The sequence below is a fragment of the Ochotona curzoniae genome, unplaced genomic scaffold, assembly GCF_017591425.1.
Source record: "Ochotona curzoniae isolate NIBS_2020 unplaced genomic scaffold, NIBS_Ocur_1.0 scaffold_4937, whole genome shotgun sequence".
Lineage (NCBI taxonomy): Eukaryota > Metazoa > Chordata > Mammalia > Lagomorpha > Ochotonidae > Ochotona > Ochotona curzoniae.
Window position 1 is genome coordinate 5,356,218 of NW_024467126.1, and position 12,440 is coordinate 5,368,657.

A 12,440-nucleotide genomic window follows, 5' to 3' on the forward strand; every position below is an offset into this window, starting at 1 on the left:
ACCCTGCACCTGCGTGGGAGACCTGGAAGAAGCTCCTCGCTCCTGGCTTCGGATCGGTTCAGCTCTGGCTGTTGCAGCCAGTGAGGAGTGAACCAGCAAATGGAAGATCTTTGTCTCTCCTCTCCATAAACCAGTTTGCCAATAAAAATAAATAAATCTTTTTTTAAAGAATGCACACCAAAGTCTGAGTGAGCTGCCCTAGCGGGTGCGGCCACAGAATGGGGAATGAGGGTTTCAACCTGCCTCTCCAGGCCCTCTGGCTCCCACGGCCACACCGTAGGGACACGGGGCCTGAGTCCATCATGTGGCCCGTCCCCCCCGAGCCACAGCCCAGGCAGGGGAGCAGCAAGGCAGCGAGGCTGTCCCAAGGGCCCAGCAGGGCGGTAAGCCGGGGACTGGCCAAGCCGGGGGCCAGCACCGGGCGGCTCTGGGCATGGGCTCCTGTGCAGGCCGGAAGGGGCTGGGCGGAGGCCAGCTGGCCTGCCCACGGCCAGCTCCAGCCGAACTCGGAGCTCGAGAAGGGGGTGCAGAGTCAGTGAAGAGACACGGACACTGTCCAAAACGCTGTTCTTTTCATTCCCTCAGACAGCACACGCCTCTGCACACGCCTCTGCACACGTTTGATTGCTCTATTTTCACTTCACGACTAAGTGGGTATGCAGTATTTGATTAATTAATTTTTACTTCATAGTCAACCAGGTGCTCTTCAAGATACTTCTGTAAGTTACGACAATCGTTGTCTTCAAAGCAAGCCGTTATTCATTCTTCACTAGTAGCCATTGGGCGGCAGCCAGGACTCCAAGGCCAAGGCGCATACGGTTACCTGCTAATCAGTAACACATCCCCACCACGTCTCTGTTTCTGCACCTTATCCATCCTTTAATGGGAGAAATATATCAAAAGAGAAAAAAAAATAAGGATCTAAGGCAAAAAGTTTCAAAGATTAAATCCCCCTACGACTGCAGGCTCTGCAACCCCATAAACAGTTAAACAATTATTAAAAGCATATTTCTATGATATTAATAAAAGCACCCTATAATTCCTCTAGCCGAAAAACTACAAGAGCAGCTAAAACAGCTATGTTTCCTACACTCCAAAGACTTGCAAGGGCAGGCTAGCCTTTAGGGTCACAGCGACTGTATTTATCGCCATCGCACTTTCCGCTCACACTCCCATCACTTCCACTAGTTTGTAGGGTTTTCACCAAGCCCTTTCCCAGAAGGCATGCTACATGTCTGGGCCAGATCCCAGGGCAGTGGGCAGGCACACAGTAAGGTGTCCAGAAACGGCACGGGCTTCACTGTGCTCCTGTGTGTAAATTGTTAAAGGCCAACCCACCAAGACAGGATCGGCAACATCAACTCCCAGGCTCATATCAGAACCATCTCACAGGGCGACAATGCCTCATGGGTTACAGAATTCTTGGTGGGGTGCTCGAGTGTCCACGCAAATGGGGTGAGACTGCGTCAAGGTGGTCGGAGAGCCACCCGCCAGGTCCTGCATGCAGCTGGAAGGTCCTCCGGGCCTTGCCAACAGGGGAGCTGTTCTCTCTATACCTTCTTGTCGTCCGCACCCACCGCATGGAGCCTGGCGCTGGCCGACTGGACACTGCAGGTACTGCAGGCCAGTGGCCCCGCCCCACGCTGCCCCGGTGCAAGGCCGAGGTGGCACAGACTGGGCAGACACACCAGAGGCCACAGGTCGGGACCCAGAGGGCCATGACCTTCAGTCACGGGGTGCCCCCAGCCCCAACAAGAGCTCAGGAACAAAAGGGCTGGTGTGCCCAAGCTGCCACCAGGCCCCCATGCAGGATGGGGGAGAAGAGATGGGGCTGAAGGGGGCAGGGACCCCAGCTTCTTCGGGGTGGCCCAGCCGTGCGGCATGATCTTCAGCAGGTGCTCCCCACTTGTTCAGCAGACAAATGCCCTTCCCCAGCCCCCCATAAAACTGTGCAGATCCCAGCCTGGAGGGCCCCAGACTGTGGGGAAAGCCCTCAGTGGGACAGGAGGTAGACAGGCAAGCTGAGCCTCCCCCCCCCCCGATGCTGTCGCCATCAGCACCCTGAAGCCCCGCGGCAGGAGGGCAGCCCGGGAGCCCAGCCAGGGCCCTCAGGCCTCCCGAGCTGCTCAGGCAGCTCAGTCCCCACGCCACTGACCCTGCAGCTCTCCTACCCTTACCTCCGGGAACAGGATCCCAGGACGCCGCCTCCCTACCCCTAGCTGTGACCGCGGACTCAAGGCCTAGCCGGAGTGGAGGTGGCCCAGGCGTGAGCCCAGGGACACTCCCACCGCCTCCACGGGCACAGCAGGCCGCCTCCTCCATCTGGCCCGGCCCGGATTTCCGGCCTCGGCTGCCTGCCAGGGGTCCCACAGCCCTCAGCTGACCCTGGAGGCTCCTGGTGTGTGACCCAAAGCGCTCGGCCAGAAGAGGCCTGCGGAGATGACCCAGAAGGGCCCGGTTCCCACGAGGACGACTGCGTCCACCCAGCTCTCTTCCAGCCATTCCTCTTCCGGCAAAGGGCCAGCCCCGCGGCACCGCGCAGAGAGCTTGGCCGGTCCCCCACACATCCTGCAGCAGCCCCAGTCCAGCTCCTGATCTCACCTCATCCCCAAGCCTGCGCATGGACCCCAAACCTCTCCTTCCTCGGTCTGACTTCACAAACCCCCTCTCTTTGTGGCGTCCCCTCCTGCTCTGGGCCCTGCCTCCCACCCCAAGTCTGCCAGGCCTTCTGCCATCTGCCCCGTCTGGACAGGAGGGCCTCTAAGGGGGAGCCGGGGGCAGCCCTCAAGCCCAGGGAGTGCAATTCTTCACCCTGATTCCAAGGTGGCAGCATGGGAGGGCCCGGTGGCGAGTCAGGCAGACACGTGCAAGCCACGCAAAGCACATTCTCCAAGACCCCTGCAGCCACAGACTTCTCTTTTTTCTTTTCACAAAAATAATTTTTTCCTCATTGTTGTCGATTGGAGGTGCTCTTGTGTGACAGTAGCGTTCTAAACGCACCCAGCAAGTCCCAGAAGCCAGCGCACCCCAACTCCGAGGCCGGGCCAGGACTCAGACTTGCACCCTCCCGTCCCTGCCCCCTTCCACCCCCAAACCCGGGTCCAGCAGAGCCCAGCTCCTGTGTGAGCACAGCAGCATCGGCTGTCACGCACTCAGGCTCAGTGCTGTCCCCAAGCCCCACTGCCACCCCCATCCCAACCTCACGGCCCACTCCCTGTGCTTCTCACTCTGCTTTATTTAAACAAAGATTTGTTTTATTTTTTAGTGGAAAGACATAATTTACAGAAAGAGAGAGAGAGAGAGATCTTCAGTTGACCACAACAGCAAGAGCTGAGCCAATCCGAAGCCAGGAGCCAGGAGCTTCTACTAGTCTCCCACGTGGGTGCAGGGTCCAAGCACTTGGGCCGTCGTGCACTGCTTTCCCAGGCCGCAGGCAGGGAGCAGCAGGACTGGAATGAGCAGCACGTGGCATGGCAGTGTTGTAACTGCAGGACTGACGACAAGCCCTTTCTGTCTTCAGCCGGCCAGTTCCGGAGCGTCCTCAGTGGGGACTCGGGTCTGCAGCCCTGTGTTTGACACCACCGTGTCTCTCCACGCTCATCGTGCGGACACGTCAGCTACTCGCCTGAGCCACCCACCCGCTTCTTGGTCAGCGTGTCAGATCCTGCCACCGAGAGCAGTTCACCCAGGTCGCCCACCATCGCCAGTCCCCAAAAGGACGTCTTTTTTCCCACAGGAGCTGATGCGTGCTTCGAAACGCGGCCTCATCAGCTGATGCACACCGCACACAGCTCCCGGGGAAAGTGGCCCCTGCTGTCCCGAGCCACCCTGGGACCCACAACTGCCAACCTGCAGGGGGGAGGCGGGACCTGAGCCACTCCGGTTCAGCTTGGTGCACGGGGCGTGGCTAGTGAGGCCAGGAGCGTGAGTTCCCGGCGGGGCACTGGGCTCCCACCTGCCCAGTTCACACGTGCTTGGCACGAAGGGTTTGGACACGACACTCTCAATTCCCTCCTATCCCGTCTGCATCAGAACAGGCTCCTGCCAGCTCTCAGTCCCGATACCAGAGGGCTGAAGGGGCAGGAACCTACAGGCATCTCCATGGTAAGCATTTTGTAAAACAGATTTATTCAGTTATTATTCGAAAAGCAGAGTGATACAGAGAGAGATCTATTTCCAAGAGTCCCAACGGCTGGGGCTGGCTAGGCTGAAGCCAGGAGCCAGGTGCTTCTTCTGGGTGCCCCATGTGGGTGCAGGGGCCCAAGGACTCGGGCTGTGTTCCGCCGCTGCTTTCCCAGGCTACAAGCAGGGCACTGGGTGGGAAGTGGAGCAGCCGGGACTCGAGCCGGCGCCCACATGGGGTGTAGTCTCCCTCACCACCAGCACCACAGTGTTGGTCCTGTACGGTCAGCAAGACTAAGGACACAGTCCATGTGCCAAGGGGTTTCCACAGCTCTGCCCGCCAGCCACAGCTCTGCCCGCCAGCCACAGCTCTGCAGTCCCGCCAGCCACAGCTCTGCAGTCCCGCCAGCCACAGCTCTGCCCACCAGCCACAGCTCTGCAGTCCCGCCAGCCACAGCTCCGCCCGCCAGCCACAGCTCCGCCCGCCAGCCACAGCTCTGCCCGCCAGCCACAGCTCTGCAGTCCCACCAGCCACAGCTCTGCCCGCCAGCCACAGCTCTGCAGTCCCGCCAGCCACAGCTCTGCCCGCCAGCCACAGCTCTGCTCACCAGAGAAAGGCACAAGCTGCCGGTGGCTTCCTCCGGGCAGCCCGGGACGTGGAGGGGCCTCGCACAGTGGCCTCGTCAGGGGCCGCCTACCTATGCTGGGGTGCCTTTCTGCAAATGGGCTGTTAGGCTGTGATGCCCCTTTCCCCAAGAGGCCCCCACGTGTCCCACACCGACCCCCGACCTGTGCGTGCTCCCACGCTGCGTGGCTCACCCCGCCCTGCCTGGATGATGTCCCTGGTCAGAAAAGCATTTTCAAGCCTGACCAAGTCTGATTTAGCCTTGTCTTCCTGCATTGTTTGGCCTTTCGGCTGTTAGGAAGCTGTGGTTTCACACACGGTTACCAAGGCAGACCCTTCCACTCTGATCACGAATGTCAGGGTTTTGCTCTCCCAAGGCGGCCTCAGAGCCCCTCGAGCTGGTTTTTCTGCGAGGCAGGGCTCCAGGAGGCCCACCCCATGCCAGGAGGGTGGCCACTGGAACTCTCATTGTTGGAAACATGAGGGTTTATCACCTGTTCTTCTTCTTCTTTTTATTATCGTCATTTTATGATACAGTTCCATAGGGGCTGGAATTTCCCACACCCCCTCCCCAGTTCCCTCACCCCTCACCAAGTTCCCCCATATTACTATATTGTAGTTCTTCATGCACAGTCATATGTCCATCATTGCGGGCATGGACAGTGGCAGAGTTCAGCATCCTATTGTCAATATACAGTAAACAGTTTCATCGGGTTTCACCATCTTGGTCTGGAAGTGGAGATGCATACTGCATTGCACCCTCACATCTGGATAGGATAGTCTCCATGACACAGTTACTATACATCCCCTTAAATGAAAAGCCACAAAACAAAACCAACAACAGGAAGTTAAATAACATGCTACTGAATGACTAATGTGTCCTTGAAGAAATATAAAGGAAAATCAAGCATCTTCTTGAAGAAAGTGATGCTACTGTATGGTCTCTGAGTCATTGAAGAATTGAACGAAAAGAAAGTGTTCTGAAGAGGTGAAACTAACGAAAACATCAAAATCCAAGAGATATAGCTTCCACTGATCTTTGTTGGTGAGATGTGCCTCCCGCAGGCAACAAATAGATGGGTTTGGTTTTTTCATCCACTCTACTAATCTGTGATGTTTGATTGATGAGTTTAAGCCATTGACATTCAGGGTTAATATGAATGGGTGCTCATTGGGCCCTGTCATTTTCGCAATAGGTTGCTCTTTGATTTAGCCTTCTGTTTTCATTTTGCTGGCAAGTTGTTTGCATTTGCCTATGGTTTTGGTGGGCACTATTCCTGTTCTCTGTCAAGAGAACATCGTGAAGTACCATTTGTAGGGCAGGTTTGGAAGAGGCATATTCTTTTAACTTTTCTGGACTGTGCAAGAATTTTATGTCATTTTCAAAGGCAAAGGAAAGTTTTGCTGGGTATGTTATCCAGCGCTGACAATTGTTTGCGTTTAGAATCTGGAATATGACTCTCCTTTCTCTTCTGGCCTGCACAGTTTCCTGTCAGAGGTCTCCTGTGAGTTTAATTGACATTTCTTCACATGTCAGTTGACTGTTTCACATGCACACTGAAGGATCTTTTGCATATGCTCGATTGAAGAGAGCTTGGTGATCATGTGTCGTGGTGAAGATCTCTTTTGGTCAAGCCTCGTGGGAGTTCTGTGCCCTCCTGGATGTTGTTTCCCAATTCTTTTTCCAGATTAGGGAAATTTTCCCTTATGATTTCATAAAACACATGTGCAAATCCAGCTTCTCTTCCTGCACTTTCTGGGACTCCTGTAACTCTTAAATTTGGCCTTTTAACAGTCTCTTTCAATACTGAATACTCTTTTTTTGGCCTGATCCACCTCCGCTTCCAGCTTTCTGTTTGTTTCCCCCTGGTGACAGGGGGAAATCTGCCTTCTTCATTCTTCATTCTGTTTTGGAGATTCTCCTCTGGACTTTTGGTTTGCTCCACTGTATTCTTCATTTGTAATGTATCAGCTTTCATTGGATTCATTCGAGTGTGACATATTCCTTACATTCCTTGAATGCCTGCTTTACGTGCTTGTCACTATTGATATGAGCTTTATAGCAAGGGTTTGAATTCTGTATCCTCCATCTTCTCGATGACTTCCTCAGTGAAGTCTGAGGTTGACAAAGGCTGTGCTCCTTTGCAGGGGAGTCTTCAGTAATATTCATTGTGCCGCTGTCTCTTCTTTTGCTCTTGGTCATGGTAGCTCTGGTTAGCAGAGTCTTCTGCTTGGGGCAGGTTTCTAAGCTCTGTCACCCATGGCACTACGGCTCGTTTGTAATTACTGCAATTGGCACACAGCTCTTTATTTGCAGTCACTTGTGCCAGTCCCTCCAGCGAGTTTCAGGTCTGGGTTCTTATGTTAGATTTCCAGCATGGTCTCAGGAGCCCCAGCTCCTGCCTCACCACTCCCCACCTCCTATGATACCATGCTGAGGCTGCACCATTGTCTGTACCTTTCTCCCCCTTCCGGTAGGACCAGGCCCCAGGATGAGGGAGACACCAGCTGTCCTATATAGCTAGGCTGTTGCTGGTGCTCATCTTGTTGGAGCCTGTTGGCCATTAGGTCTGAGGGCCGCACAGACCTATTTCACCCGTACGATGCCACAGTCAGTATTATTTTCACTGTTGCCTGCTGGTGCAACTCGGGTCACCACTCACTGAATGCCACTGGGGTATCAGTTGCTGCAACACACTGTTGTCCCTGCTGCTTTCCTGTGTCTGTCAGTCTCCAGGTGCCCCTCTGCTCTTGTTCTGTCCTCTCCTATTTCCTGGAATGTGCCCTCTCTGCTTCACACTGGCAAATATTTCTCCACCTGTTTAAACGTGTCCTTACCCTAGTCTACCGTCTTGATTCTCAGAACCACCCGTTGTAATGACTAGTCCTTAACAGGGAGCTGTAAGCAGGGGGTTTGGGCTTTCCACCTCTGTCCCTTTTTATTAAATTGAAGACTTTTTTGTATTTGGAAGTCAGAGTCACAGGAGAAGAGGGGAGGGAGAGAGCTCGTTCATGCGTAAGTTCACTCGTCAAATGGTCACAATGGCTGGACCGGGCTGGTCGTCAGTTGGCCTCTCACCTGCGTCTCCCACGTGGGTGCAGGGGCCTAAGCACTTGGACCATCCCTCCACTGCTTTTGCAGGACATTAGCAGAGAGCTGGATCGGAAGTGGAACAGCCAGACCTAGGACTGGAGCCCATACGGGCTGTTGGCATTGCAGGTGGCAATTTTGCCCACTCTACCCCGTCACTAGCCACAGTTCTGCACTCTTTCAAAATCGGGTGTGCGTGCGTGAAGGTGGGTGGCCATTCTGAGCCCTCTTAAAATGCCACCTGGGGTTTTGATGGCATTTCAAGTTGTAGATCCTCAAGGGAAGACCGTTAACGAGAGCAAGGCTCCTGGGCCGTGAATGTGGGGCAGTCACTGACCCCTTTCAGTGATGTCCCGTGGTTCTAGTGGGCAAGCCTGACACTGCTTTGCTCAACGTGTCCTAAGCTGTTCGGAGTGTGCGTGCATCTGCTGCCATTATAAACAGGTCCCTGTCGACTTTGTTGGCAATGTTCCTTGCCAGTATATAGCAGTAACACAGGTTTTTAAATTTAGTTTTATTTTTAATATTGTTGATACAGTTGAGAGGTGGGCCTCTGATTGGGGTGGAGAGGGTCAGGCACAGAGGAAGGCAGGTGCGGTGTTTCGGTTTTCTTCCTTGCTCTGGTATCTGCAGGGTCGGGGGAATGGGACTGGGCACTCCTTGCCATCAAACTACACACACGGCCAGGGATGCAGGGCAGCCAACTGATGATGCCTTTGAGTATTCTGAGGGTGTTACTGAGTGGTTTTGATAGTTCTGAGATGTTGTTCCTCTCGTGGCTCCAGGGTTGACAAAATCTTCCAAGGTCTACTGGCTGACCAAGTCCACCTTAGAGCACTCACAGACCCAGGATTGCCCAGCCTGTTCTGCTCTCCATCCTCTGAGGGTCTAAATGAGCCGACCATCATGTCCCCCCGTGCCTCTAGACATGCTATCTCCTGCTTTAGCAGCTGAGGAGGTCTGGTCCCGATCTATGCCAAGACCAGAACACCCATCCTGAGCTCTCCCTATGGCCGGTGTTTGAGTCCCTTGTTCCATCCAGGGAGTTCCCCTAAGAAACCTTGCTTGGGGTAACCTCAGATTTGTGTGTGCGCCAAGTGCAGGGGCGCGTTCAATCTGTCACCTGAACCAGTCAATGCCCACACTGGTGGGTGCAGCTGTCCAGCCAAGCCAGCCTGCCACAGACCCAGTCCCCACGCACACCAGCAGGTACCATGGCCTAGTCAGTTCCTCCCCAGCGCCATATCAGCTAACTGATGGGTGCTGCTGTCCAGCCCAGCCAGCCTGCCACAGACTCGGTCCCCATGCACACCAGCAGTACCTTGGCCTTGTCAGAGTGACCTCCAAGCCCTTACCAAGCCCTGCCTTTTGCATGTGTCAGCCTCTGCTGCAGCCCAGCCTGCATTCTATTTAGTTCTCATACACACCCATGGGTGCTGCAGCTTAGCCCAGACCAATCCCCGCCTCCAGACCTGGCCATCACATATGCTGACAGGTGCCACCACCTTGTCCAGGCTGGCCCAGCCCCCATGTGAACTGGGGGCTGGTGTGGCAGTCCAACCCAGCCTGGCCTACACCCTGTCCTGGCTCTCTCTCATACCAGTGTGTACTATGGAGTGGCCCAGCCCAGGCTGCCCCAAATCTGACTTACATGTGTGTCAATGGGTGCTGCAGCCTGGCCCGGCCTGGTCTGCCTCAGGTCCAGCCCTTGCACTGACCAGCAGGAGCTGGGCCTAGCAGAGGAATTCCCTTGCCAGTCCCACACCCATTCTGGCTCTTGAGTGTCAGTGGGTGCTGAAGCTTAGCCCAGGCTGGCATGCCTCCAGCTCCAGACCACAGGCACGCTGATGTCCCGGCCTGTCCCCAGCTCTGGCTCGCACAAAAACTGCAGTCCTCCTGGCCTGGCCCTCCCCTAGCTCCAGCTCCTGTGTTCCCGAACAGGGGCTGTGACCTGGCAGGATTGTTCCCCAAGTTCCTCTACCAGGCCCGCATCTCACATGCTGACGGGTGCGGTGGCCCTGCTTGGCATGGTCTGCTCTCAACGCCAGCAGTTGAGTGTCAGCAACTGCTGCAGCCTGATCCAGTGCAGCCCCCTCCCGGCCCTGCGGGCGAGTATGAGGGGGTTCCCGTCAGGAGAGCTCTGTAGTCCCCACCCCCAGCTTCCACACAAACTGGCAGGTGCAGCAGTTTCCACAGAGGCAAACCCACAAGTCCCCCACAGAATCTGCCCCAGATCCGGTTCTCTGGGATTGCAGTGGGCGTTGAGGCCCAGCCCGATGCGGCCTGTCCACTGCTCCAACACTCGCAGGTGGTACTCCAGCCTAGCCCATCCAGGCACATACTCCAGTGCCAGCCTTTGTGGATACCAGCAGGCTGTGGACAGTTACTCAGTTCAGCTCTTCCGTGTGGGTGGATTCCTTGGCCTGACTCAGACCTGCCCTCCAGTTCCTCCCCTCTGAACCACTGCATCTCGGCTCCCTCGCCTACCTGTCTGTGGAAGCCCCAGAATTCATTCTTCCCCTGTCACACACGCCGCCCTCAGTTGTCCCCACTCCAACACTTTCCAGTGGGTTTTCAGGCTATCGACACACAGTGTCGCGTGGGTACTAAACAGGGACAGGACTGGGGTCCTGTGGGCTCCTAGGTATCAGGAAATGACTCCCCATGGCTCTGAGGCCAGGGTGCCCCAAGATCGAAGCCCCATGGCTGCGATGTGTGGCAAGAGCAGCCCGTCTCCTTCCCTCCATCGTGAAGCAGAGTCCACCAGGCCAGGCGGGCAGCCCGGGAAAGACCCACAATCCCGTCTGCGTTCCAATTTCATGACCATACAAGTGGGTGACAAGCCTTCTCCCCTTTCCGGGATGTCACTGGGTGTTGGGCAGGGCGGGCGCTTTCTGTTCAATTCATCATGCGCTTCCCGAGTGCCCAGTCTACAATGCCACCCCACGCAGAGGGCTAGACTCACCTACAGGAGGGAGCCTGCTACCTGCTCTCAACTCCTTCAGCCACATGAAAACTGCTTCCTGGCTACAGCCCCTGCCTCCCGCCAGCAAGAGAGGCAGCTGGGGTACAGGCATGGGGCTGGCCTGGGGAGACAGTCCAAGGACTGGGTGCCAGGTGCTGCCTGGCTTGGGTTCTGCCCTCCTGACACCCTAACAGGTTCAGGCCAGACTGCATCCCCAGGCAACGAGGATTGTGACACCCCAGGCTTCTGCTCTCCTCCTGGCTGCCCTGCGGGACCTCCAGTGGGGTGCTCAAGGGCCCCCATCTGCTCCTGGCCACTCGGAGCCTGGTGTCAGCTGTGGCATCTCCCAAGGGGATGGCACCTTCAGCTTGGCCCCACCCCCAAATGCAGCAGTCTTGGAGGGAGGATGGGGGGGCCTCTCCTGCATGTCCTGGGGTGAGCGTTGTGTCTACAGCCCCCCCGGGTCATGCAGAACTCAGTGCTGTAGGGTTTTTGAGCCCGAATATGGCAGCAACCTCAATTCTTGTCTCGCAGGAAAGAATTTTCATGTGGACAGTTTAATTTTAAAGCAAGTTTTATTAGAAGAGTTGAGAAAGGGAGACTCCCATCCTAGTGACGGGAGGGGGCTCTGAGATGGAAAGGACCCTCACCCCTGCCAGAGTGTCTGTCCTGGTGACGGGAGGGGGCTCCGAGATGGAAAGGACCCTCACCCCTGCCATAGTGTCCGTCCTGGTGACAAGAGGGGGCTCCGAGATGGAAAGGACCCTCACCCCTGCCAGAGTGTCCGTCCTGGTGACGGGAGGGGGCTCCGAGATGGAAAGGACCCTCACCCCTGCCATAGTGTCCGTCCTGGTGACAAGAGGGGGCTCCGAGATGGAAAGGACCCTCACCCCTGCCATAGTGGCAGGAGGAAAGGGGGGAAAACAGTATTACAGGTGGGGAAAGCATTTGTAAAGTTCCCCTCAACGATGTTTCTCCATAAACAAGGAGAATTCCTGGTTTCCATGGAACCTGGGCTTCGGACACAAGGCCCAAGTTAACTTCCTTGGTCCCTTTCTAATGATAAAAAGACCCCCTTGGCAGAACCCGGCTGAGCCTCAGGTGGGGAATTGTTGTGTTAATGTGGCTTGCATCTCGGGAAAGCGCGTTCCTGATAAGATATGCACTCTCTTGGGGGAGACCTGCTCTGGTGAATCCAAGACGGGGAGCCAGTATAGCCTAACTGCCTGTTACCCAGTCTTAACTCCTCTCTCGGGAGGAAGCCGTGACCAGTGTCTCCACCAGGCTGGGCCTCCAGGGCTCTGGGGCCTGCAGAGGGAGAGAGCTTCCATCTGCTGGTCCACTCCCCAAATGGCTGCAAGGGCCAGGACTGGGCCTGTCCAAAGCCAGGCTCCTGCAGCTTCCTGCAGGTCGCTGCAGGGTCCCCAGCACCCGGTCCATCCTCCACTGCTCTCCCAGGTGCATTTGTAGAAAGTTCAATGGGAAGTGGAGCAGCTGGGACTTGAACCAGTGCCCCCATGGGATGCTAGCAACGCAGGCCGAGGTTTAACCCGCATCTTTGATTGCCCCCACAATGCCTTGCAGCAGCGCCCTGTGTGTAGGGAAATTGCGCAAGCTGGGCCCGGCACAATAGCATA